The 25,230-nt window shown below is 45.9% G+C and overlaps 8 non-coding genes and 1 pseudogene across 8 annotated transcripts; all 9 read left to right on the top strand.

Annotated features, from left to right (window-relative positions):
* The first annotated feature begins 1,354 nt into the window (after positions 1-1,354).
* Positions 1,355-1,545, top strand: LOC130341213 (U2 spliceosomal RNA). The gene has a single exon (XR_008881198.1). It is a non-coding gene; the product is annotated as a U2 spliceosomal RNA (small nuclear RNA).
* A 2,101-nt stretch (positions 1,546-3,646) lies between these two features.
* On the top strand, positions 3,647-3,837 carry LOC130341239 (U2 spliceosomal RNA). The gene has a single exon (XR_008881212.1). It is a non-coding gene; the product is annotated as a U2 spliceosomal RNA (small nuclear RNA).
* A 2,090-nt stretch (positions 3,838-5,927) lies between these two features.
* Positions 5,928-6,118, top strand: LOC130341229 (U2 spliceosomal RNA). Its single transcript, XR_008881209.1, has one exon. It is a non-coding gene; the product is annotated as a U2 spliceosomal RNA (small nuclear RNA).
* A 2,099-nt stretch (positions 6,119-8,217) lies between these two features.
* On the top strand, positions 8,218-8,408 carry LOC130341216 (U2 spliceosomal RNA). The gene has a single exon (XR_008881200.1). It is a non-coding gene; the product is annotated as a U2 spliceosomal RNA (small nuclear RNA).
* A 2,094-nt stretch (positions 8,409-10,502) lies between these two features.
* LOC130341217 (U2 spliceosomal RNA) lies at positions 10,503-10,693 on the top strand. Its single transcript, XR_008881201.1, has one exon. It is a non-coding gene; the product is annotated as a U2 spliceosomal RNA (small nuclear RNA).
* Positions 10,694-12,776: 2,083 nt separating this feature from the next.
* Positions 12,777-12,967, top strand: LOC130341205 (U2 spliceosomal RNA). The gene has a single exon (XR_008881190.1). It is a non-coding gene; the product is annotated as a U2 spliceosomal RNA (small nuclear RNA).
* Positions 12,968-15,060: 2,093 nt separating this feature from the next.
* Positions 15,061-15,251, top strand: LOC130341283 (U2 spliceosomal RNA). Its single transcript, XR_008881252.1, has one exon. It is a non-coding gene; the product is annotated as a U2 spliceosomal RNA (small nuclear RNA).
* A 2,085-nt stretch (positions 15,252-17,336) lies between these two features.
* LOC130341271 (U2 spliceosomal RNA) lies at positions 17,337-17,527 on the top strand. The gene has a single exon (XR_008881241.1). It is a non-coding gene; the product is annotated as a U2 spliceosomal RNA (small nuclear RNA).
* Positions 17,528-19,621: 2,094 nt separating this feature from the next.
* LOC130341234 (U2 spliceosomal RNA) lies at positions 19,622-19,751 on the top strand (annotated as a pseudogene).
* Positions 19,752-25,230: the final 5,479 nt, after the last annotated feature.

Here is a 25,230-nt window from a genome sequence, read left to right as displayed (position 1 = left end):
AGACTGTATCTAAACCTGCTCCAACATGGACTGACATTCTGGCCTACTTTCAGCCGATGCGACTTGTCTGTCGCTGAACAGTCGCTTTTTATGTATTCAGCACCTATGTATAATGTTGTAAAAATGCTCTAGAAGCTAAAGTCGCAGAAATGTCACACATATTTGGCCTGCAACTTTCTGTGCGACAAATTCAGACAGGAAAAATCAGTATAAATCCTTAGAAAATTATCCCCCAGTGTCTCCATCTGCTGGCGGTATTGAATAAGCATTGCTGCACTGATGGGGTATGCATTAGACGAAAAAAAAGAAGAAAAAGAAGAATAATACGCCCAGAAAAGAGGCGAAAAGGAGAAAAACGTAAAAAAAACGTGAAAAAAAAGTAAGAGGAAGAGAAGGGAAAAAAAGGTGGAAATGGGTTTAAAAGTGATTTCGGCGGAGAAATATATATATATATATATATATATATATATATATATATATACGCGCACACACACACATATATATAAACGTATTCTCCGTTGAGATATTGCAGCCGCTGCTGTGTCCAGGCCCAGGAGCCTTAGCACTGTGCTGTGATGTCACTCAATACCACTGACATCACTAGGTGTAAACAACATCTCTCCTTTGCTGTGTATGTGACTATGGAGCTGTTTGGTGATGTCGTCTATTATGGCCTTCATAGAAGCAACAGGAGATTGTTGCATCCATCTAGAACCCTCAGAACTACAGTGCTATGATGTCACTCACTTCCACAGGCCTTGCAGAGTGTAAACAACAACAACCCAGCTTTGTTGTGTATGTAACCATAGGGATTTGTGATGTCACCTAGAACCTTCACAGCAGCGACAGCTTTATGAGGAGCATCAGCACTGCTCTGCCTGAGCAGAACCATCACCGCCATAGGTTGTCAAATAACCCGGGTTTAACCCACACAGGTAAGTCCAATGGGGTGCAGGCATGTCCTCTATGCTTACAGCTTCCCGTGGGTGTTGGTTTGATACCGTTTGGGGACAGCCAAGGAGGCATCTGCAGGCAACAAAGGTAGGTGTGTGCTTGTGTGTGTGTTTCCTATGCAGATCCTAAGCCCAGTGTCACATGCAAGTAGGAGGAGTAAGAAGGGTTCCTGGCAAATCCGGGTTATGGATTGCATTTAAAAAGGCCCCGTGGGAGTGCAATGGGCCCCTGTCTTGCTGCTTAGCAATAATGGTATGGGTTTAGGTTCTGCTGTGTGTACTGGTGGTTGACTGCCCCCCAGCCCAGAGTGTGCATGGAAAATTGTCTGGCAGCCTCCCTGACAGCAAGCAGTGATAGTGCCCATGAAGGGCACCTTGTTGGGCCCGCCCCTTTCACGGTTATCGCTTCTCGGCCTTTTGGCTAAGATCAAGTGTAGTATCTGTTCTTATCAGTTTAATATCTGATACGTCCCCTATCTGGGGACCATATATTAAATGGATTTTTGAGAACGGGGGCCGATTTCGAAGCTTGCTTCCGTCGCTCTATGCATTGACCCGATATGGCAGTATCTTCGGGTACAGTGCACCACCCCCTTACAGGGTTAAAAAGAAAGATTCCTACTTTCATTGCTACCTGCTTGCTGGCTAGCCAGCTAGCCAGCCCTGTGGGCCTTGCTGCTGCTGCAGCCAAAAAACAAAAGGTGGTGCTGCTGCTGCTTCTGCTGCTTCTGCTGCTTCTGCTTCTGCTTGTGTCTGGCCGCTGTTGGAGCGTCCAGGCACAGGACTTCTGCTGCTGCTGACTAAATGGCCTCCTTAATTGGATCATTTGAGTAGCCAGCACACCTGTGCAGGTAGGGCATGACATGATAGGCAGCTGCCTTGATAGCGGGTGGGTGCTGAATGTTCCTAATTGACAAAATAAGATTAATGCTTATGAAGAAATATAAAATCTCATCCCTTCCCCAATATCGCGCCACACCCCTACCCCTTAATTCCCTTGTTGAACTTGATGGACATATGTCTTTTTTCGACCGTACTAACTATGTAACTATGTAACATAACATGGGGGGGGGGGGGGTCTCCTGGCTGTTCACACAGGTGTGTCATTGCTGTACATTGACCATGCATTGCTTCTGTGGTATTGCAAAGGCAAAGACAAATGCTTCCAGCCATCCATTGCACTAATGGATTGGTCATCAGCTGGCTGTCTATGTCCTGCATCAATATAGACCAAAGTACAGAGGGTTAGGCTATGCTATTGTGCACCTACCTGATGCATCAGAAGGTGTGAGGCCCTTGCTAAATTCTGTGCACAGACTTGAGATCTATACTTTAGACTGTATCTAAACCTGCTCCAACATGGACTGACATTCTGGCCTACTTTCAGCCGATGCGACTTGTCTGTCGCTGAACAGTCGCTTTTTATGTATTCAGCACCTATGTATAATGTTGTAAAAATGCTCTAGAAGCTAAAGTCGCAGAAATGTCACACATATTTGGCCTGCAACTTTCTGTGCGACAAATTCAGACAGGAAAAATCAGTATAAATCCTTAGAAAATTATCCCCCAGTGTCTCCATCTGCTGGCGGTATTGAATAAGCATTGCTGCACTGATGGGGTATGCATTAGACGAAAAAAAGAAGAAAAAGAAGAATAATACGCCCAGAAAAGAGGCGAAAAGGAGAAAAACGTAAAAAAAACGTGAAAAAAAAGTAAGAGGAAGAGAAGGGAAAAAAAGGTGGAAATGGGTTTAAAAGTGATTTCGGCGGAGAAATATATATATATATATATATATATATATATATATATATATATATATACGCGCACACACACACATATATATAAACGTATTCTCCGTTGAGATATTGCAGCCGCTGCTGTGTCCAGGCCCAGGAGCCTTAGCACTGTGCTGTGATGTCACTCAATACCACTGACATCACTAGGTGTAAACAACATCTCTCCTTTGCTGTGTATGTGACTATGGAGCTGTTTGGTGATGTCGTCTATTATGGCCTTCATAGAAGCAACAGGAGATTGTTGCATCCATCTAGAACCCTCAGAACTACAGTGCTATGATGTCACTCACTTCCACAGGCCTTGCAGAGTGTAAACAACAACAACCCAGCTTTGTTGTGTATGTAACCATAGGGATTTGTGATGTCACCTAGAACCTTCACAGCAGCGACAGCTTTATGAGGAGCATCAGCACTGCTCTGCCTGAGCAGAACCATCACCGCCATAGGTTGTCAAATAACCCGGGTTTAACCCACACAGGTAAGTCCAATGGGGTGCAGGCATGTCCTCTATGCTTACAGCTTCCCGTGGGTGTTGGTTTGATACCGTTTGGGGACAGCCAAGGAGGCATCTGCAGGCAACAAAGGTAGGTGTGTGCTTGTGTGTGTGTTTCCTATGCAGATCCTAAGCCCAGTGTCACATGCAAGTAGGAGGAGTAAGAAGGGTTCCTGGCAAATCCGGGTTATGGATTGCATTTAAAAAGGCCCCGTGGGAGTGCAATGGGCCCCTGTCTTGCTGCTTAGCAATAATGGTATGGGTTTAGGTTCTGCTGTGTGTACTGGTGGTTGACTGCCCCCCAGCCCAGAGTGTGCATGGAAAATTGTCTGGCAGCCTCCCTGACAGCAAGCAGTGATAGTGCCCATGAAGGGCACCTTGTTGGGCCCGCCCCTTTCACGGTTATCGCTTCTCGGCCTTTTGGCTAAGATCAAGTGTAGTATCTGTTCTTATCAGTTTAATATCTGATACGTCCCCTATCTGGGGACCATATATTAAATGGATTTTTGAGAACGGGGGCCGATTTCGAAGCTTGCTTCCGTCGCCCTATGCATTGACCCGATATGGCAGTATCTTCGGGTACAGTGCACCACCCCCTTACAGGGTTAAAAAGAAAGATTCCTACTTTCATTGCTACCTGCTTGCTGGCTAGCCAGCTAGCCAGCCCTGTGGGCCTTGCTGCTGCTGCAGCCAAAAAACAAAAGGTGGTGCTGCTGCTGCTTCTGCTGCTTCTGCTTCTGCTTGTGTCTGGCCGCTGTTGGAGCGTCCAGGCACAGGACTTCTGCTGCTGCTGACTAAATGGCCTCCTTAATTGGATCATTTGAGTAGCCAGCACACCTGTGCAGGTAGGGCATGACATGATAGGCAGCTGCCTTGATAGCGGGTGGGTGCTGAATGTTCCTAATTGACAAAATAAGATTAATGCTTATGAAGAAATATAAAATCTCATCCCTTCCCCAATATCGCGCCACACCCCTACCCCTTAATTCCCTGGTTGAACTTGATGGACATATGTCTTTTTTCGACCGTACTAACTATGTAACTATGTAACATAACATGGGGGGGGGGGGGGTCTCCTGGCTGTTCACACAGGTGTGTCATTGCTGTACATTGACCATGCATTGCTTCTGTGGTATTGCAAAGGCAAAGACAAATGCTTCCAGCCATCCATTGCACTAATGGATTGGTCATCAGCTGGCTGTCTATGTCCCGCATCAATATAGACCAAAGTACAGAGGGTTAGGCTATGCTATTGTGCACCTACCTGATGCATCAGAAGGTGCGAGGCCCTTGCTAAATTCTGTGCACAGACTTTGAGATCTATACTTTAGACTGTATCTAAACCTGCTCCAACATGGACTGACATTCTGGCCTACTTTCAGCCGATGCGACTTGTCTGTCGCTGAACAGTCGCTTTTTATGTATTCAGCACCTATGTATAATGTTGTAAAAATGCTCTAGAAGCTAAAGTCGCAGAAATGTCACACATATTTGGCCTGCAACTTTCTGTGCGACAAATTCAGACAGGAAAAATCAGTATAAATCCTTAGAAAATTATCCCCCAGTGTCTCCATCTGCTGGCGGTATTGAATAAGCATTGCTGCACTTGATGGGGTATGCATTAGACGAAAAAAAAGAAGAAAAAGAAGAATAATACGCCCAGAAAAGAGGCGAAAAGGAGAAAAACGTAAAAAAACGTGAAAAAAAAGTAAGAGGAAGAGAAGGGAAAAAAAGGTGGAAATGGGTTTAAAAGTGATTTCGGCGGAGAAATATATATATATATATATATATATATATATATATATATATATACGCGCACACACACACATATATATAAACGTATTCTCCGTTGAGATATTGCAGCCGCTGCTGTGTCCAGGCCCAGGAGCCTTAGCACTGTGCTGTGATGTCACTCAATACCACTGACATCACTAGGTGTAAACAACATCTCTCCTTTGCTGTGTATGTGACTATGGAGCTGTTTGGTGATGTCGTCTATTATGGCCTTCATAGAAGCAACAGGAGATTGTTGCATCCATCTAGAACCCTCAGAACTACAGTGCTATGATGTCACTCACTTCCACAGGCCTTGCAGAGTGTAAACAACAACAACCCAGCTTTGTTGTGTATGTAACCATAGGGATTTGTGATGTCACCTAGAACCTTCACAGCAGCGACAGCTTTATGAGGAGCATCAGCACTGCTCTGCCTGAGCAGAACCATCACCGCCATAGGTTGTCAAATAACCCGGGTTTAACCCACACAGGTAAGTCCAATGGGGTGCAGGCATGTCCTCTATGCTTACAGCTTCCCGTGGGTGTTGGTTTGATACCGTTTGGGGACAGCCAAGGAGGCATCTGCAGGCAACAAAGGTAGGTGTGTGCTTGTGTGTGTGTTTCCTATGCAGATCCTAAGCCCAGTGTCACATGCAAGTAGGAGGAGTAAGAAGGGTTCCTGGCAAATCCGGGTTATGGATTGCATTTAAAAAGGCCCCGTGGGAGTGCAATGGGCCCCTGTCTTGCTGCTTAGCAATAATGGTATGGGTTTAGGTTCTGCTGTGTGTACTGGTGGTTGACTGCCCCCCAGCCCAGAGTGTGCATGGAAAATTGTCTGGCAGCCTCCCTGACAGCAAGCAGTGATAGTGCCCATGAAGGGCACCTTGTTGGGCCCGCCCCTTTCACGGTTATCGCTTCTCGGCCTTTTGGCTAAGATCAAGTGTAGTATCTGTTCTTATCAGTTTAATATCTGATACGTCCCCTATCTGGGGACCATATATTAAATGGATTTTTGAGAACGGGGGCCGATTTCGAAGCTTGCTTCCGTCGCCCTATGCATTGACCCGATATGGCAGTATCTTCGGGTACAGTGCACCACCCCCTTACAGGGTTAAAAAGAAAGATTCCTACTTTCATTGCTACCTGCTTGCTGGCTAGCCAGCTAGCCAGCCCTGTGGGCCTTGCTGCTGCTGCAGCCAAAAAACAAAAGGTGGTGCTGCTGCTGCTTCTGCTGCTTCTGCTTCTGCTTGTGTCTGGCCGCTGTTGGAGCGTCCAGGCACAGGACTTCTGCTGCTGCTGACTAAATGGCCTCCTTAATTGGATCATTTGAGTAGCCAGCACACCTGTGCAGGTAGGGCATGACATGATAGGCAGCTGCCTTGATAGCGGGTGGGTGCTGAATGTTCCTAATTGACAAAATAAGATTAATGCTTATGAAGAAATATAAAATCTCATCCCTTCCCCAATATCGCGCCACACCCCTACCCCTTAATTCCCTGGTTGAACTTGATGGACATATGTCTTTTTTCGACCGTACTAACTATGTAACTATGTAACATAACATGGGGGGGGGGGGTCTCCTGGCTGTTCACACAGGTGTGTCATTGCTGTACATTGACCATGCATTGCTTCTGTGGTATTGCAAAGGCAAAGACAAATGCTTCCAGCCATCCATTGCACTAATGGATTGGTCATCAGCTGGCTGTCTATGTCCCGCATCAATATAGACCAAAGTACAGAGGGTTAGGCTATGCTATTGTGCACCTACCTGATGCATCAGAAGGTGCGAGGCCCTTGCTAAATTCTGTGCACAGACTTTGAGATCTATACTTTAGACTGTATCTAAACCTGCTCCAACATGGACTGACATTCTGGCCTACTTTCAGCCGATGCGACTTGTCTGTCGCTGAACAGTCGCTTTTTATGTATTCAGCACCTATGTATAATGTTGTAAAAATGCTCTAGAAGCTAAAGTCGCAGAAATGTCACACATATTTGGCCTGCAACTTTCTGTGCGACAAATTCAGACAGGAAAAATCAGTATAAATCCTTAGAAAATTATCCCCCAGTGTCTCCATCTGCTGGCGGTATTGAATAAGCATTGCTGCACTGATGGGGTATGCATTAGACGAAAAAAAAGAAGAAAAAGAAGAATAATACGCCCAGAAAAGAGGCGAAAAGGAGAAAAACGTAAAAAAACGTGAAAAAAAAGTAAGAGGAAGGGAAGGGAAAAAAAGGTGGAAATGGGTTTAAAAGTGATTTCGGCGGAGAAATATATATATATACATATATATATATATATATATATATATATATATATATATATACGCGCACACACACACATATTTATAAACGTATTCTCCGTTGAGATATTGCAGCCGCTGCTGTGTCCAGGCCCAGGAGCCTTAGCACTGTGCTGTGATGTCACTCAATACCACTGACATCACTAGGTGTAAACAACATCTCTCCTTTGCTGTGTATGTGACTATGGAGCTGTTTGGTGATGTCGTCTATTATGGCCTTCATAGAAGCAACAGGAGATTGTTGCATCCATCTAGAACCCTCAGAACTACAGTGCTATGATGTCACTCACTTCCACAGGCCTTGCAGAGTGTAAACAACAACAACCCAGCTTTGTTGTGTATGTAACCATAGGGATTTGTGATGTCACCTAGAACCTTCACAGCAGCGACAGCTTTATGAGGAGCATCAGCACTGCTCTGCCTGAGCAGAACCATCACCGCCATAGGTTGTCAAATAACCCGGGTTTAACCCACACAGGTAAGTCCAATGGGGTGCAGGCATGTCCTCTATGCTTACAGCTTCCCGTGGGTGTTGGTTTGATACCGTTTGGGGACAGCCAAGGAGGCATCTGCAGGCAACAAAGGTAGGTGTGTGCTTGTGTGTGTGTTTCCTATGCAGATCCTAAGCCCAGTGTCACATGCAAGTAGGAGGAGTAAGAAGGGTTCCTGGCAAATCCGGGTTATGGATTGCATTTAAAAAGGCCCCGTGGGAGTGCAATGGGCCCCTGTCTTGCTGCTTAGCAATAATGGTATGGGTTTAGGTTCTGCTGTGTGTACTGGTGGTTGACTGCCCCCCAGCCCAGAGTGTGCATGGAAAATTGTCTGGCAGCCTCCCTGACAGCAAGCAGTGATAGTGCCCATGAAGGGCACCTTGTTGGGCCCGCCCCTTTCACGGTTATCGCTTCTCGGCCTTTTGGCTAAGATCAAGTGTAGTATCTGTTCTTATCAGTTTAATATATGATACGTCCCCTATCTGGGGACCATATATTAAATGGATTTTTGAGAACGGGGGCCGATTTCGAAGCTTGCTTCCGTCGCCCTATGCATTGACCCGATATGGCAGTATCTTCGGGTACAGTGCACCACCCCCTTACAGGGTTAAAAAGAAAGATTCCTACTTTCATTGCTACCTGCTTGCTGGCTAGCCAGCTAGCCAGCCCTGTGGGCCTTGCTGCTGCTGCAGCCAAAAAACAAAAGGTGGTGCTGCTGCTGCTTCTGCTGCTTCTGCTTCTGCTTGTGTCTGGCCGCTGTTGGAGCGTCCAGGCACAGGACTTCTGCTGCTGCTGACTAAATGGCCTCCTTAATTGGATCATTTGAGTAGCCAGCACACCTGTGCAGGTAGGGCATGACATGATAGGCAGCTGCCTTGATAGCGGGTGGGTGCTGAATGTTCCTAATTGACAAAATAAGATTAATGCTTATGAAGAAATATAAAATCTCATCCCTTCCCCAATATCGCGCCACACCCCTACCCCTTAATTCCCTGGTTGAACTTGATGGACATATGTCTTTTTTCGACCGTACTAACTATGTAACTATGTAACATAACATGGGGGGGGGGGGGGGGGTCTCCTGGCTGTTCACACAGGTGTGTCATTGCTGTACATTGACCATGCATTGCTTCTGTGGTATTGCAAAGGCAAAGACAAATGCTTCTAGCCATCCATTGCACTAATGGATTGGTCATCAGCTGGCTGTCTATGTCCCGCATCAATATAGACCAAAGTACAGAGGGTTAGGCTATGCTATTGTGCACCTACCTGATGCATCAGAAGGTGCGAGGCCCTTGCTAAATTCTGTGCACAGACTTTGAGATCTATACTTTAGACTGTATCTAAACCTGCTCCAACATGGACTGACATTCTGGCCTACTTTCAGCCGATGCGACTTGTCTGTCGCTGAACAGTCGCTTTTTATGTATTCAGCACCTATGTATAATGTTGTAAAAATGCTCTAGAAGCTAAAGTCGCAGAAATGTCACACATATTTGGCCTGCAACTTTCTGTGCGACAAATTCAGACAGGAAAAATCAGTATAAATCCTTAGAAAATTATCCCCCAGTGTCTCCATCTGCTGGCGGTATTGAATAAGCATTGCTGCACTGATGGGGTATGCATTAGACGAAAAAAAAGAAGAAAAAGAAGAATAATACGCCCAGAAAAGAGGCGAAAAGGAGAAAAACGTAAAAAAACGTGAAAAAAAAGTAAGAGGAAGAGAAGGGAAAAAAAGGTGGAAATGGGTTTAAAAGTGATTTCGGCGGAGAAATATATATATATATATATATATATATATATATATATATATATATACGCGCACACACACACATATATATAAACGTATTCTCCGTTGAGATATTGCAGCCGCTGCTGTGTCCAGGCCCAGGAGCCTTAGCACTGTGCTGTGATGTCACTCAATACCACTGACATCACTAGGTGTAAACAACATCTCTCCTTTGCTGTGTATGTGACTATGGAGCTGTTTGGTGATGTCGTCTATTATGGCCTTCATAGAAGCAACAGGAGATTGTTGCATCCATCTAGAACCCTCAGAACTACAGTGCTATGATGTCACTCACTTCCACAGGCCTTGCAGAGTGTAAACAACAACAACCCAGCTTTGTTGTGTATGTAACCATAGGGATTTGTGATGTCACCTAGAACCTTCACAGCAGCGACAGCTTTATGAGGAGCATCAGCACTGCTCTGCCTGAGCAGAACCATCACCGCCATAGGTTGTCAAATAACCCGGGTTTAACCCACACAGGTAAGTCCAATGGGGTGCAGGCATGTCCTCTATGCTTACAGCTTCCCGTGGGTGTTGGTTTGATACCGTTTGGGGACAGCCAAGGAGGCATCTGCAGGCAACAAAGGTAGGTGTGTGCTTGTGTGTGTGTTTCCTATGCAGATCCTAAGCCCAGTGTCACATGCAAGTAGGAGGAGTAAGAAGGGTTCCTGGCAAATCCGGGTTATGGATTGCATTTAAAAAGGCCCCGTGGGAGTGCAATGGGCCCCTATCTTGCTGCTTAGCAATAATGGTATGGGTTTAGGTTCTGCTGTGTGTACTGGTGGTTGACTGCCCCCCAGCCCAGAGTGTGCATGGAAAATTGTCTGGCAGTCTCCCTGACAGCAAGCAGTGATAGTGCCCATGAAGGGCACCTTGTTGGGCCCGCCCCTTTCACGGTTATCGCTTCTCGGCCTTTTGGCTAAGATCAAGTGTAGTATCTGTTCTTATCAGTTTAATATCTGATACGTCCCCTATCTGGGGACCATATATTAAATGGATTTTTGAGAACGGGGGCCGATTTCGAAGCTTGCTTCCGTCGCCCTATGCATTGACCCGATATGGCAGTATCTTCGGGTACAGTGCACCACCCCCTTACAGGGTTAAAAAGAAAGATTCCTACTTTCATTGCTACCTGCTTGCTGGCTAGCCAGCTAGCCAGCCCTGTGGGCCTTGCTGCTGCTGCAGCCAAAAAACAAAAGGTGGTGCTGCTGCTGCTTCTGCTGCTTCTGCTTGTGTCTGGCCGCTGTTGGAGCGTCCAGGCACAGGACTTCTGCTGCTGCTGACTAAATGGCCTCCTTAATTGGATCATTTGAGTAGCCAGCACACCTGTGCAGGTAGGGCATGACATGATAGGCAGCTGCCTTGATAGCGGGTGGGTGCTGAATGTTCCTAATTGACAAAATAAGATTAATGCTTATGAAGAAATATAAAATCTCATCCCTTCCCCAATATCGCGCCACACCCCTACCCCTTAATTCCCTGGTTGAACTTGATGGACATATGTCTTTTTTCGACCGTACTAACTATGTAACTATGTAACATAACATGGGGGGGGGGGGTCTCCTGGCTGTTCACACAGGTGTGTCATTGCTGTACATTGACCATGCATTGCTTCTGTGGTATTGCAAAGGCAAAGACAAATGCTTCCAGCCATCCATTGCACTAATGGATTGGTCATCAGCTGGCTGTCTATGTCCCACATCAATATAGACCAAAGTACAGAGGGTTAGGCTATGCTATTGTGCACCTACCTGATGCATCAGAAGGTGCGAGGCCCTTGCTAAATTCTGTGCACAGACTTTGAGATCTATACTTTAGACTGTATCTAAACCTGCTCCAACATGGACTGACATTCTGGCCTACTTTCAGCCGATGCGACTTGTCTGTCGCTGAACAGTCGCTTTTTATGTATTCAGCACCTATGTATAATGTTGTAAAAATGCTCTAGAAGCTAAAGTCGCAGAAATGTCACACATATTTGGCCTGCAACTTTCTGTGCGACAAATTCAGACAGGAAAAATCAGTATAAATCCTTAGAAAATTATCCCCCAGTGTCTCCATCTGCTGGCGGTATTGAATAAGCATTGCTGCACTGATGGGGTATGCATTAGACGAAAAAAAAGAAGAAAAAGAAGAATAATACGCCCAGAAAAGAGGCGAAAAGGAGAAAAACGTAAAAAAACGTGAAAAAAAAGTAAGAGGAAGAGAAGGGAAAAAAAGGTGGAAATGGGTTTAAAAGTGATTTCGGCGGAGAAATATATATATATATATATATATATATATATATATATATATATATACGCGCACACACACACATATATATAAACGTATTCTCCGTTGAGATATTGCAGCCGCTGCTGTGTCCAGGCCCAGGAGCCTTAGCACTGTGCTGTGATGTCACTCAATACCACTGACATCACTAGGTGTAAACAACATCTCTCCTTTGCTGTGTATGTGACTATGGAGCTGTTTGGTGATGTCGTCTATTATGGCCTTCATAGAAGCAACAGGAGATTGTTGCATCCATCTAGAACCCTCAGAACTACAGTGCTATGATGTCACTCACTTCCACAGGCCTTGCAGAGTGTAAACAACAACAACCCAGCTTTGTTGTGTATGTAACCATAGGGATTTGTGATGTCACCTAGAACCTTCACAGCAGCGACAGCTTTATGAGGAGCATCAGCACTGCTCTGCCTGAGCAGAACCATCACCGCCATAGGTTGTCAAATAACCCGGGTTTAACCCACACAGGTAAGTCCAATGGGGTGCAGGCATGTCCTCTATGCTTACAGCTTCCCGTGGGTGTTGGTTTGATACCGTTTGGGGACAGCCAAGGAGGCATCTGCAGGCAACAAAGGTAGGTGTGTGCTTGTGTGTGTGTTTCCTATGCAGATCCTAAGCCCAGTGTCACATGCAAGTAGGAGAAGTAAGAAGGGTTCCTGGCAAATCCGGGTTATGGATTGCATTTAAAAAGGCCCCGTGGGAGTGCAATGGGCCCCTGTCTTGCTGCTTAGCAATAATGGTATGGGTTTAGGTTCTGCTGTGTGTACTGGTGGTTGACTGCCCCCCAGCCCAGAGTGTGCATGGAAAATTGTCTGGCAGCCTCCCTGACAGCAAGCAGTGATAGTGCCCATGAAGGGCACCTTGTTGGGCCCGCCCCTTTCACGGTTATCGCTTCTCGGCCTTTTGGCTAAGATCAAGTGTAGTATCTGTTCTTATCAGTTTAATATCTGATACGTCCCCTATCTGGGGACCATATATTAAATGGATTTTTGAGAACGGGGGCCGATTTCGAAGCTTGCTTCCGTCGCCCTATGCATTGACCCGATATGGCAGTATCTTCGGGTACAGTGCACCACCCCCTTACAGGGTTAAAAAGAAAGATTCCTACTTTCATTGCTACCTGCTTGCTGGCTAGCCAGCTAGCCAGCCCTGTGGGCCTTGCTGCTGCTGCAGCCAAAAAACAAAAGGTGGTGCTGCTGCTGCTTCTGCTGCTTCTGCTTCTGCTTGTGTCTGGCCGCTGTTGGAGCGTCCAGGCACAGGACTTCTGCTGCTGCTGACTAAATGGCCTCCTTAATTGGATCATTTGAGTAGCCAGCACACCTGTGCAGGTAGGGCATGACATGATAGGCAGCTGCCTTGATAGCGGGTGGGTGCTGAATGTTCCTAATTGACAAAATAAGATTAATGCTTATGAAGAAATATAAAATCTCATCCCTTCCCCAATATCGCGCCACACCCCTACCCCTTAATTCCCTGGTTGAACTTGATGGACATATGTCTTTTTTCGACCGTACTAACTATGTAACTATGTAACATAACATGGGGGGGGGGGGGGGGTCTCCTGGCTGTTCACACAGGTGTGTCATTGCTGTACATTGACCATGCATTGCTTCTGTGGTATTGCAAAGGCAAAGACAAATGCTTCCAGCCATCCATTGCACTAATGGATTGGTCATCAGCTGGCTGTCTATGTCCCGCATCAATATAGACCAAAGTACAGAGGGTTAGGCTATGCTATTGTGCACCTACCTGATGCATCAGAAGGTGCGAGGCCCTTGCTAAATTCTGTGCACAGACTTTGAGATCTATACTTTAGACTGTATCTAAACCTGCTCCAACATGGACTGACATTCTGGCCTACTTTCAGCCGATGCGACTTGTCTGTCGCTGAACAGTCGCTTTTTATGTATTCAGCACCTATGTATAATGTTGTAAAAATGCTCTAGAAGCTAAAGTCGCAGAAATGTCACACATATTTGGCCTGCAACTTTCTGTGCGACAAATTCAGACAGGAAAAATCAGTATAAATCCTTAGAAAATTATCCCCCAGTGTCTCCATCTGCTGGCGGTATTGAATAAGCATTGCTGCACTGATGGGGTATGCATTAGACGAAAAAAAAGAAGAAAAAGAAGAATAATACGCCCAGAAAAGAGGCGAAAAGGAGAAAAACGTAAAAAAACGTGAAAAAAAAGTAAGAGGAAGAGAAGGGAAAAAAAGGTGGAAATGGGTTTAAAAGTGATTTCGGCGGAGAAATATATATATATATATATATATATATATATATATATATATATATACGCGCACACACACACATATATATAAACGTATTCTCCGTTGAGATATTGCAGCCGCTGCTGTGTCCAGGCCCAGGAGCCTTAGCACTGTGCTGTGATGTCACTCAATACCACTGACATCACTAGGTGTAAACAACATCTCTCCTTTGCTGTGTATGTGACTATGGAGCTGTTTGGTGATGTCGTCTATTATGGCCTTCATAGAAGCAACAGGAGATTGTTGCATCCATCTAGAACCCTCAGAACTACAGTGCTATGATGTCACTCACTTCCACAGGCCTTGCAGAGTGTAAACAACAACAACCCAGCTTTGTTGTGTATGTAACCATAGGGATTTGTGATGTCACCTAGAACCTTCACAGCAGCGACAGCTTTATGAGGAGCATCAGCACTGCTCTGCCTGAGCAGAACCATCACCGCCATAGGTTGTCAAATAACCCGGGTTTAACCCACACAGGTAAGTCCAATGGGGTGCAGGCATGTCCTCTATGCTTACAGCTTCCCGTGGGTGTTGGTTTGATACCGTTTGGGGACAGCCAAGGAGGCATCTGCAGGCAACAAAGGTAGGTGTGTGCTTGTGTGTGTGTTTCCTATGCAGATCCTAAGCCCAGTGTCACATGCAAGTAGGAGGAGTAAGAAGGGTTCCTGGCAAATCCGGGTTATGGATTGCATTTAAAAAGGCCCCGTGGGAGTGCAATGGGCCCCTGTCTTGCTGCTTAGCAATAATGGTATGGGTTTAGGTTCTGCTGTGTGTACTGGTGGTTGACTGCCCCCCAGCCCAGAGTGTGCATGGAAAATTGTCTGGCAGCCTCCCTGACAGCAAGCAGTGATAGTGCCCATGAAGGGCACCTTGTTGGGCCCGCCCCTTTCACGGTTATCGCTTCTCGGCCTTTTGGCTAAGATCAAGTGTAGTATCTGTTCTTATCAGTTTAATATCTGATACGTCCCCTATCTGGGGACCATATATTAAATGGATTTTTGAGAACGGGGGCCGATTTCGAAGCTTGCTTCCGTCGCCCTATGCATTGACCCGATATGGCAGTATCTTCGGGTACAGTGCACCACCCCCTTACAGGGTTAAAAAGAAAGATTCCTACTTTCATTGCTACCTGCTTGCTGGCTAGCCAGCTAGCCAGCCCTGTGGGCCTTGCTGCTGCTGCAGCCAAAAAACAAAAGGTGGTGCTGCTGCTGCTTCTGCTGCTTCTGCTTCTGCTTGTGTCTGGCCGCTGTTGGAGCGTCCAGGCACAGGACTTCTGCTGCTGCTGACTAAATGGCCTCCTTAATTGGATCATTTGAGTAGCCAGCACACCTGTGCAGGTAGGGCATGACATGATAGGCAGCTGCCTTGATAGCGGGTGGGTGCTGAATGTTCCTAATTGACAAAATAAGATTAATGCTTATGAAGAAATATAAAATCTCATCCCTTCCCCAATATCGCGCCACACCCCTACCCCTTAATTCCCTGGTTGAACTTGATGGACATATGTCTTTTTTCGACCGTACTAACTATGTAACTATGTAACATAACATGGGGGGGGGGGGTCTCCTGGCTGTTCACACAGGTGTGTCATTGCTGTACATTGACCATGCATTGCTTCTGTGGTATTGCAAAGGCAAAGACAAATGCTTCCAGCCATCCATTGCACTAATGGATTGGTCATCAGCTGGCTGTCTATGTCCCGCATCAATATAGACCAAAGTACAGAGGGTTAGGCTATGCTATTGTGCACCTACCTGATGCATCAGAAGGTGCGAGGCCCTTGCTAAATTCTGTGCACAGACTTTGAGATCTATACTTTAGACTGTATCTAAACCTGCTCCAACATGGACTGACATTCTGGCCTACTTTCAGCCGATGCGACTTGTCTGTCGCTGAACAGTCGCTTTTTATGTATTCAGCACCTATGTATAATGTTGTAAAAATGCTCTAGAAGCTAAAGTCGCAGAAATGTCACACATATTTGGCCTGCAACTTTCTGTGCGACAAATTCAGACAGGAAAAATCAGTATAAATCCTTAGAAAATTATCCCCCAGTGTCTCCATCTGCTGGCGGTATTGAATAAGCATTGCTGCACTGATGGGGTATGCATTAGACGAAAAAAAAGAAGAAAAAGAAGAATAATACGCCCAGAAAAGAGGCGAAAAGGAGAAAAACGTAAAAAAACGTGAAAAAAAAGTAAGAGGAAGAGAAGGGAAAAAAAGGTGGAAATGGGTTTAAAAGTGATTTCGGCGGAGAAATATATATATATATATATATATATATATATATATATATATACGCGCACACACACACATATATATAAACGTATTCTCCGTTGAGATATTGCAGCCGCTGCTGTGTCCAGGCCCAGGAGCCTTAGCACTGTGCTGTGATGTCACTCAATACCACTGACATCACTAGGTGTAAACAACATCTCTCCTTTGCTGTGTATGTGACTATGGAGCTGTTTGGTGATGTCGTCTATTATGGCCTTCATAGAAGCAACAGGAGATTGTTGCATCCATCTAGAACCCTCAGAACTACAGTGCTATGATGTCACTCACTTCCACAGGCCTTGCAGAGTGTAAACAACAACAACCCAGCTTTGTTGTGTATGTAACCATAGGGATTTGTGATGTCACCTAGAACCTTCACAGCAGCGACAGCTTTATGAGGAGCATCAGCACTGCTCTGCCTGAGCAGAACCATCACCGCCATAGGTTGTCAAATAACCCGGGTTTAACCCACACAGGTAAGTCCAATGGGGTGCAGGCATGTCCTCTATGCTTACAGCTTCCCGTGGGTGTTGGTTTGATACCGTTTGGGGACAGCCAAGGAGGCATCTGCAGGCAACAAAGGTAGGTGTGTGCTTGTGTGTGTGTTTCCTATGCAGATCCTAAGCCCAGTGTCACATGCAAGTAGGAGGAGTAAGAAGGGTTCCTGGCAAATCCGGGTTATGGATTGCATTTAAAAAGGCCCCGTGGGAGTGCAATGGGCCCCTGTCTTGCTGCTTAGCAATAATGGTATGGGTTTAGGTTCTGCTGTGTGTACTGGTGGTTGACTGCCCCCCAGCCCAGAGTGTGCATGGAAAATTGTCTGGCAGCCTCCCTGACAGCAAGCAGTGATAGTGCCCATGAAGGGCACCTTGTTGGGCCCGCCCCTTTCACAGTTATCGCTTCTCGGCCTTTTGGCTAAGATCAAGTGTAGTATCTGTTCTTATCAGTTTAATATCTGATACGTCCCCTATCTGGGGACCATATATTAAATGGATTTTTGAGAACGGGGGCCGATTTCGAAGCTTGCTTCCGTCGCCCTATGCATTGACCCGATATGGCAGTATCTTCGGGTACAGTGCACCACCCCCTTACAGGGTTAAAAAGAAAGATTCCTACTTTCATTGCTACCTGCTTGCTGGCTAGCCAGCTAGCCAGCCCTGTGGGCCTTGCTGCTGCTGCAGCCAAAAAACAAAAGGTGGTGCTGCTGCTGCTTCTGCTGCTTCTGCTTCTGCTTGTGTCTGGCCGCTGTTGGAGCGTCCAGGCACAGGACTTCTGCTGCTGCTGACTAAATGGCCTCCTTAATTGGATCATTTGAGTAGCCAGCACACCTGTGCAGGTAGGGCATGACATGATAGGCAGCTGCCTTGATAGCGGGTGGGTGCTGAATGTTCCTAATTGACAAAATAAGATTAATGCTTATGAAGAAATATAAAATCTCATCCCTTCCCCAATATCGCGCCACACCCCTACCCCTTAATTCCCTGGTTGAACTTGATGGACATATGTCTTTTTTCGACCGTACTAACTATGTAACTATGTAACATAACATGGGGGGGGGGGGGGGTCTCCTGGCTGTTCACACAGGTGTGTCATTGCTGTACATTGACCATGCATTGCTTCTGTGGTATTGCAAAGGCAAAGACAAATGCTTCCAGCCATCCATTGCACTAATGGATTGGTCATCAGCTGGCTGTCTATGTCCCGCATCAATATAGACCAAAGTACAGAGGGTTAGGCTATGCTATTGTGCACCTACCTGATGCATCAGAAGGTGCGAGGCCCTTGCTAAATTCTGTGCACAGACTTTGAGATCTATACTTTAGACTGTATCTAAACCTGCTCCAACATGGACTGACATTCTGGCCTACTTTCAGCCGATGCGACTTGTCTGTCGCTGAACAGTCGCTTTTTATGTATTCAGCACCTATGTATAATGTTGTAAAAATGCTCTAGAAGCTAAAGTCGCAGAAATGTCACACATATTTGGCCTGCAACTTTCTGTGCGACAAATTCAGACAGGAAAAATCAGTATAAATCCTTAGAAAATTATCCCCCAGTGTCTCCATCTGCTGGCGGTATTGAATAAGCATTGCTGCACTGATGGGGTATGCATTAGACGAAAAAAAAGAAGAAAAAGAAGAATAATACGCCCAGAAAAGAGGCGAAAAGGAGAAAAACGTAAAAAAACGTGAAAAAAAAGTAAGAGGAAGAGAAGGGAAAAAAAGGTGGAAATGGGTTTAAAAGTGATTTCGGCGGAGAAATATATATATATATATATATATATATATATATATATATATATATATACGCGCACACACACACATATATATAAACGTATTCTCCGTTGAGATATTGCAGCCGCTGCTGTGTCCAGGCCCAGGAGCCTTAGCACTGTGCTGTGATGTCACTCAATACCACTGACATCACTAGGTGTAAACAACATCTCTCCTTTGCTGTGTATGTGACTATGGAGCTGTTTGGTGATGTCGTCTATTATGGCCTTCATAGAAGCAACAGGAGATTGTTGCATCCATCTAGAACCCTCAGAACTACAGTGCTATGATGTCACTCACTTCCACAGGCCTTGCAGAGTGTAAACAACAACAACCCAGCTTTGTTGTGTATGTAACCATAGGGATTTGTGATGTCACCTAGAACCTTCACAGCAGCGACAGCTTTATGAGGAGCATCAGCACTGCTCTGCCTGAGCAGAACCATCACCGCCATAGGTTGTCAAATAACCCGGGTTTAACCCACACAGGTAAGTCCAATGGGGTGCAGGCATGTCCTCTATGCTTACAGCTTCCCGTGGGTGTTGGTTTGATACCGTTTGGGGACAGCCAAGGAGGCATCTGCAGGCAACAAAGGTAGGTGTGTGCTTGTGTGTGTGTTTCCTATGCAGATCCTAAGCCCAGTGTCACATGCAAGTAGGAGGAGTAAGAAGGGTTCCTGGCAAATCCGGGTTATGGATTGCATTTAAAAAGGCCCCGTGGGAGTGCAATGGGCCCCTGTCTTGCTGCTTAGCAATAATGGTATGGGTTTAGGTTCTGCTGTGTGTACTGGTGGTTGACTGCCCCCCAGCCCAGAGTGTGCATGGAAAATTGTCTGGCAGCCTCCCTGACAGCAAGCAGTGATAGTGCCCATGAAGGGCACCTTGTTGGGCCCGCCCCTTTCACGGTTATCGCTTCTCGGCCTTTTGGCTAAGATCAAGTGTAGTATCTGCTCACTTGGTCTGGTCGGAAGGTGTCTGTGGTACCCCGCTTCTCGGCCTTGGGGGATTGTCTCTCCTTACGGAGGGACTTCACCCCCTTGCTGCTATTGGGGAGCGGGCTTAGTCCACGGACAACGGGTTGCGATCCCCCTGTCTCTGGGACCTTGTGTCTCAGAAGGCATTTTCGGTACGTTGAGCGTTACCTGTAGCTTCGGAAGCACCTAGGGTACCCCCGACCTCTGCCTTGGATAAGGGTTCCGCTTTTATAGCGGGATTCCGAGCCCCTGCTGCTATTGGGGAAGGGGCTTAGTCCCTGGGTGTGGAAGATGCCGTTCTCCTGGGCTTTCCCCTCTGGGGAAATGTCGATGCGAAATACCATCCGCATAGAGGTGTCGGAGAGCCATCGTCAGTTGAAGAACCTCCGCTTCATTGCGGAGGTGATTCTTCTTGACTACTTCCGCCTCAATAGGGAGGACATCCTGTGTCTAAATGACCAGGAAAGCCGTGGCCTGTATACCGTCACCTTCACGGCCACGGCGTGTTGCGATAACATCTATGCAACCTTGTCTGGTGCGGACCAGAGGGACGATCGACTCGACGGTCTTTCGTTCCAGTTCCTCTATGGTGAGGAACATATACCGTTGGTGGTGGCTATGCACAGCCCTCATGTGACCACGGAGGATATAGCCACTTTTCTTCGGCGATACTGCGAAGAGGTGCGATTCGCAAACAAAATCTTGAACTCCGTGCGGTTCTGGAACGGCAAGAGGAAGTTCTGGGTCAAGCTCCGTAAGGATCCCGGTGGTATTGGGGGTCTTTGCCATCCGCCCCCAAATTTTGCCATCGGGAGAGTTCGGGGCTTCCTGTTCTATCCTCAAATGCCTATGTATTGCCGAAATTGCTTGAGGTTTGGCCACACCCAGGAGACCTGCGGCGCGGAGCGTGTGATTCGCTGCAATAGGTGTGGCCAAGAAGGTCACATAGCCTCAAGATGTAGCCATACGATAAGGTGCAACCTCTGCGGAGAGGAAAATCACGATTTTAATTCCTGTCCCCATAAAGCAAAAACTACGATGGGTGGGTCAAGGCTGGGCCCACCCAAAGAGGGGACAGGACAAAAGACGTCCTTTTTTAAGATGCCCAAACCCCAGATGGCAGGTACTGATGGGTCCAGGCCCAAGACCTCTGGTGCTCCATCGGGGGGCCCACCGGTGGTAGTGCTAGGGGGAGGCCATGGGGATTCCACGAAGCCCGGGCGGGTAATCGAGTTTACTGCCCGGGAAATTGAAAGACGTCGATCGACTTCCTACCTGGCTCAAGAGCCCGCCGAAACTTCTGAAGGGGGCTCACCTGTGGCGGGTGGCAGCCGACGGGCCTCGGTGGGGGCAAAGGTGGACCCAAAATTGCAGCATAAGCCAGGTACTGGCTTGGCCCAGGGTCGCCCTGCTCCGGACGAAGAGGCCCCGGTGAAAGCCCGCCGGAAGGGGAGCCAGGTGGCCAGGTCTGAGCCCGGTCCTGTTACTCCGCCTATACAGGACAGGGCCAAGAAGACAAGTGGCGCCAAACCAGGGTTTGCTGCCCCGCCAGCAGTAGACCCGGTGGGTAAAACTGGCCATCGTCAATCGATGGGGAAGTTGGAGCAACAGTCCTCAGCAACGCTTGCTGGGGAACAAGCGATGAAAACTTCCCAAGGTAGCGGCAAAGGTTCCGGAAAAGAGGCCTCACAGGCCCCTGTGCAGCAGTTCCAGTCGTCAAATGATGAAAGAAGACGCAGATCCATCAGCCGGGGGCCAGAGATTACATCGAGTGAGAGCAACACAGAGGATATGGACAGCAGTGTGACATTTAAAAGACAAAGAGAAGAAGAAGAGGAAGACATTCAAAGGAAAGCGGCGTGCCGTAGTTCGGACGAGAGCGAGCTCAGGGTCGGGGCATCATCGATCTCAAGCTCCGACCCTCAGAACATCAAGGAGCTGATGACCCCGCAGGCGGGGGATGACGGTACGCAGCTTATTATTGACTTTGATTCTCCAAGCACTGACTCTCCATAAACTATGCCTATCCCTGTAAAAATTGCCTCACTCAATGTGAGGTCCTTAAAGAGCCCTGATCGCAGGGCTGCTTTATTTTCTTATCTAGAGACATGTGACTTTGACCTTTGCCTGCTACAAGAATGTGGAATCCCTAGTAAAATGGACTATAAAGACTTAAAAGAAGACTGGAAGCTGGGCCCATCCATATGGTCCGGTGCAAATGACTGTCGTTCTGTGGGTGTTGGGCTGCTCTGCCGAGGCCAGTCCTTTTCTATTCATACAGTAACTGAGATTGTGCCTGGCAGAGCTCTTTTAATTCATCTATATTTTAATGGACTTTTAATTCGTGTTTTAAATGTGTATGCCCCTCCTGATAAACAGGATCGGGCAGAACTATTTGAAATTTTACCACTGTTTTGTGTTGGGTCTTCTCCCCTGCTGGTGGGAGGTGATTTTAACTGCATACGTGATGGGGAACACCGGCAGGGTGGGGATATTAATCGTAAAGACCGCACTTCTTACCTGCTTAAAAATTTTATTGATGATTTTAATTTGAAAGATTGCTGGAAGGATCTCTTGCCGGAGGACCCGGGCGCCACATGGTCCAATGGAAGAGTGAGCTCCAGAATCGATTTTATTTTTTCCTCTAGAGCTTTTAAACCCCTGAAATGCACGCTCGAGCAGAATATCTTCTCTGATCATAAGCTCCTCTTGGTGGGCCTGGAGCTAGAGGGGGAGCAAAAAGCAAAAAGGGGCCTCTGGAGATTAAACACCACACTCCTAGAGGACCCTGAGATAAAAGAGGAGTTTGTGCGGACCTACCAGTGCTGGCAATCACAAAGAAAACCCCACGAGCCTATGCTGCACTGGTGGGAGGGCACCAAATCTAAAATCAGATTTTTTTTTATCAAAGCAGGTAAGAAGAAGGCAAAAATGGAAAAGCAGTGGTTTTATGTTCTTAACATGCGTTTAAATGTACTTTTTAAATTGAAAGAAGCTGGTATGGATGTAGAAAATGATATTTTAAACCTTAAAACTGAAATAAAACATGCCATAGAAAAGAAAGGGAAACAAATCATTTTTAACTCACATGTGCAGCACCTGGAGGAGGGCGAGAAATGTTCCCGTTTCTTTTTTAAAAAAGTGATGAATAGGAGGGATATCATCCAAAACCTTGAGGGTGAATCCACTCCAAAAGGCATGTTAGATGCAGTTTTTAACTTCTACCAGCTTCTTTTTAATAAGAAAGATCTTAATCCATCCTTTTTAGAACATGTTCTTAATTCCCTTGATTTTAAGCTAGATGTTTTAGACCAGGAGGTTTTATCCCGTGATCTTAACTTAGTTGAACTTTTATTTGTTTTTAAAAGTTTTTCTAGTGGGAAGGCCCCTGGGGAAGATGGTTTACCCATCGAATTTTATTTAGCTTTTTGGGATATTTTAAAGGATGATATGGTTTTATTGTATAAAGAAACTTTTATTGTTAATGAACTTCCCCCTTCCTGGAGGAGGGGGATTGTATCATTACTTTTTAAAAAAGGTGAAAAGGATATGCTAAAAAATTGGCGCCCCATCACACTTTTAAATGTCGATTATAAAGTTTTAGCCAAGTTATTAGCTGTCCGTTTTAAACCTTTTATTCATAAATTAATTCACCCAAATCAGGTTTGTGGGGTACCTGGAAGGTCTATAGCTGAATCCCTAAATATTTTAAGAGATGTTTTATGGTATTTTAAGGATAGAAATCAAACTGTAGCAATTTTATCCTTAGACTTTGAAAAAGCCTTTGATAGGGTCTCCCATGAATACCTGTTTTTAGTTCTTAAAAAGATGGCAGTGCCTGAAACGATTTTAAGCCGAATCATGCTTTTATACCGATCCTGTTTTAGTCAAGTCTCTGTTAATGGCTTTTTAACCAGCGGTGTTCCTCTTTTATCAGGTGTCAAACAGGGCTGCCCCCTGTCCCCACTCCTTTTTATTTGCGCAATCGAACCACTGATGGCCCTCCTCAGAAAAGACTGGGTAGTAAGAGGCGTACCGATACCTGGTGGAGGAGGGACCCATCTAAAGGTGTTGGGGTACATGGATGATGTCACCATACTGTGCCCGGACTCTCCATCGATGAGGGGGGCATTGAGGAACACCAGCTATTTCTGCGAGGTCTCTGGTTTTAAGCTAAACACAGATAAATGTGACTGTTTTTATATTGGCTCCTGGGATTCATCCATCACCCCAGGAGTCACAATGCAACAGGATCAAATTAAAGTTTTAGGTATTGTTTTTAACCAGGTCAATGATGGGAGCCCTAACTGGGATTCAGCTATAGCTAAGATGGAGAAGAAGATTTTAATGTGGAATCTTAGAAACCTTACCATGGAGGGGAAGATTTTAATAATAAAGATGGTTTTACTCCCTATTATGCTATACATTGCCATGGTATTTCCTCCATCTATTTTATACATTAAAAAAGTAACTAGAATTGTTTTTACCTTTTTATGGGGTTCAAAAATGGAGAAATTAAAGCGTGATTTTATGTACAAAAGTAAAGATAATGGCGGGAAAGATGTTCCTAACCTTTTTACTTTCTTTTACATAAAGTATTTCTGTTTCTGTTTTAAAATTATTAAATCCGATGGCATTTTTAGCTGCTTTTTAAGGTACGCTGCGGGCATGGTTTTTAAAAGATGGTTGCGCATCCCTCTGAACGCTCCGGTGCTTCTGTGTCCCCCAAAACATTATGTGGTGTTGGAAAAGACAGTCAGGCTCCTAGGTCTCCAAGATTTGGAGCCTGACATACTGGGGGACCAGAGAAAGGTATCAAAGGTCCTCAGGCGGAGTGAGGTTACCCTGGCAGTGTCCAATTTCACACAGGCAAGATCCAAAAAGGTATGGCGGAACGTGTACGGGAAGTTTCTGGCGAATGTACACAGGGATCTTGCCTGGGCAATCATCCACCAGTGCCTCCCTACTCGTGAGTTCCAGCACAGGCGAGGACTGGTGGCGAGAGCCAAGTGCCCGAGAGATGGCTGTGGAGTGGACGAAACGGTGCTGCACATATTTTGGAACTGCCCTTTTGCACGGGAGCTTTGGAGGAAGGTAGGCCCACTTTTGAAGTGGGCCTGCGGCCTAAAAGATTTTAATCACGAATGTGTCTTTTACGGTCTTTTTAACTGCCCCAATTTTAAACAGCAGATGATCTGCTGGATGATTATTAATTGTTTTAAAAATGCCATCTGGAAAGTTAGGAACATCTTACTTTTTAAACATGATTTTATTGATGTTAAAAACTGTATAAAGCTGGCCCTGAGTGAGATGTACATCTATTACCTAAGAGACAAGAAACAGTTGGGGGCCAGCGAGGCAGCATCCATGTGGTGTCTGCCTCTATGGAACGAAATAACAGTATAATCAGTTTTTATGATATTTGTATAATGTTTTATCCTGCCATTTTTATTTTTTCTCCTTTTATTACTGGTTTCATTATTTGTATTTTAAAACTTTTGTGAACCTTTTATTATTTTGCATTTTAAATTTTGTATGGTTTC

Source organism: Hyla sarda, unplaced genomic scaffold, assembly GCF_029499605.1.
Source record: "Hyla sarda isolate aHylSar1 unplaced genomic scaffold, aHylSar1.hap1 scaffold_615, whole genome shotgun sequence".
NCBI classification, from domain to species: Eukaryota; Metazoa; Chordata; class Amphibia; order Anura; family Hylidae; genus Hyla; species Hyla sarda.
Note: the sequence above shows the minus strand (reverse complement) of the source record. Positions and strands in the feature narration are given on the sequence as shown.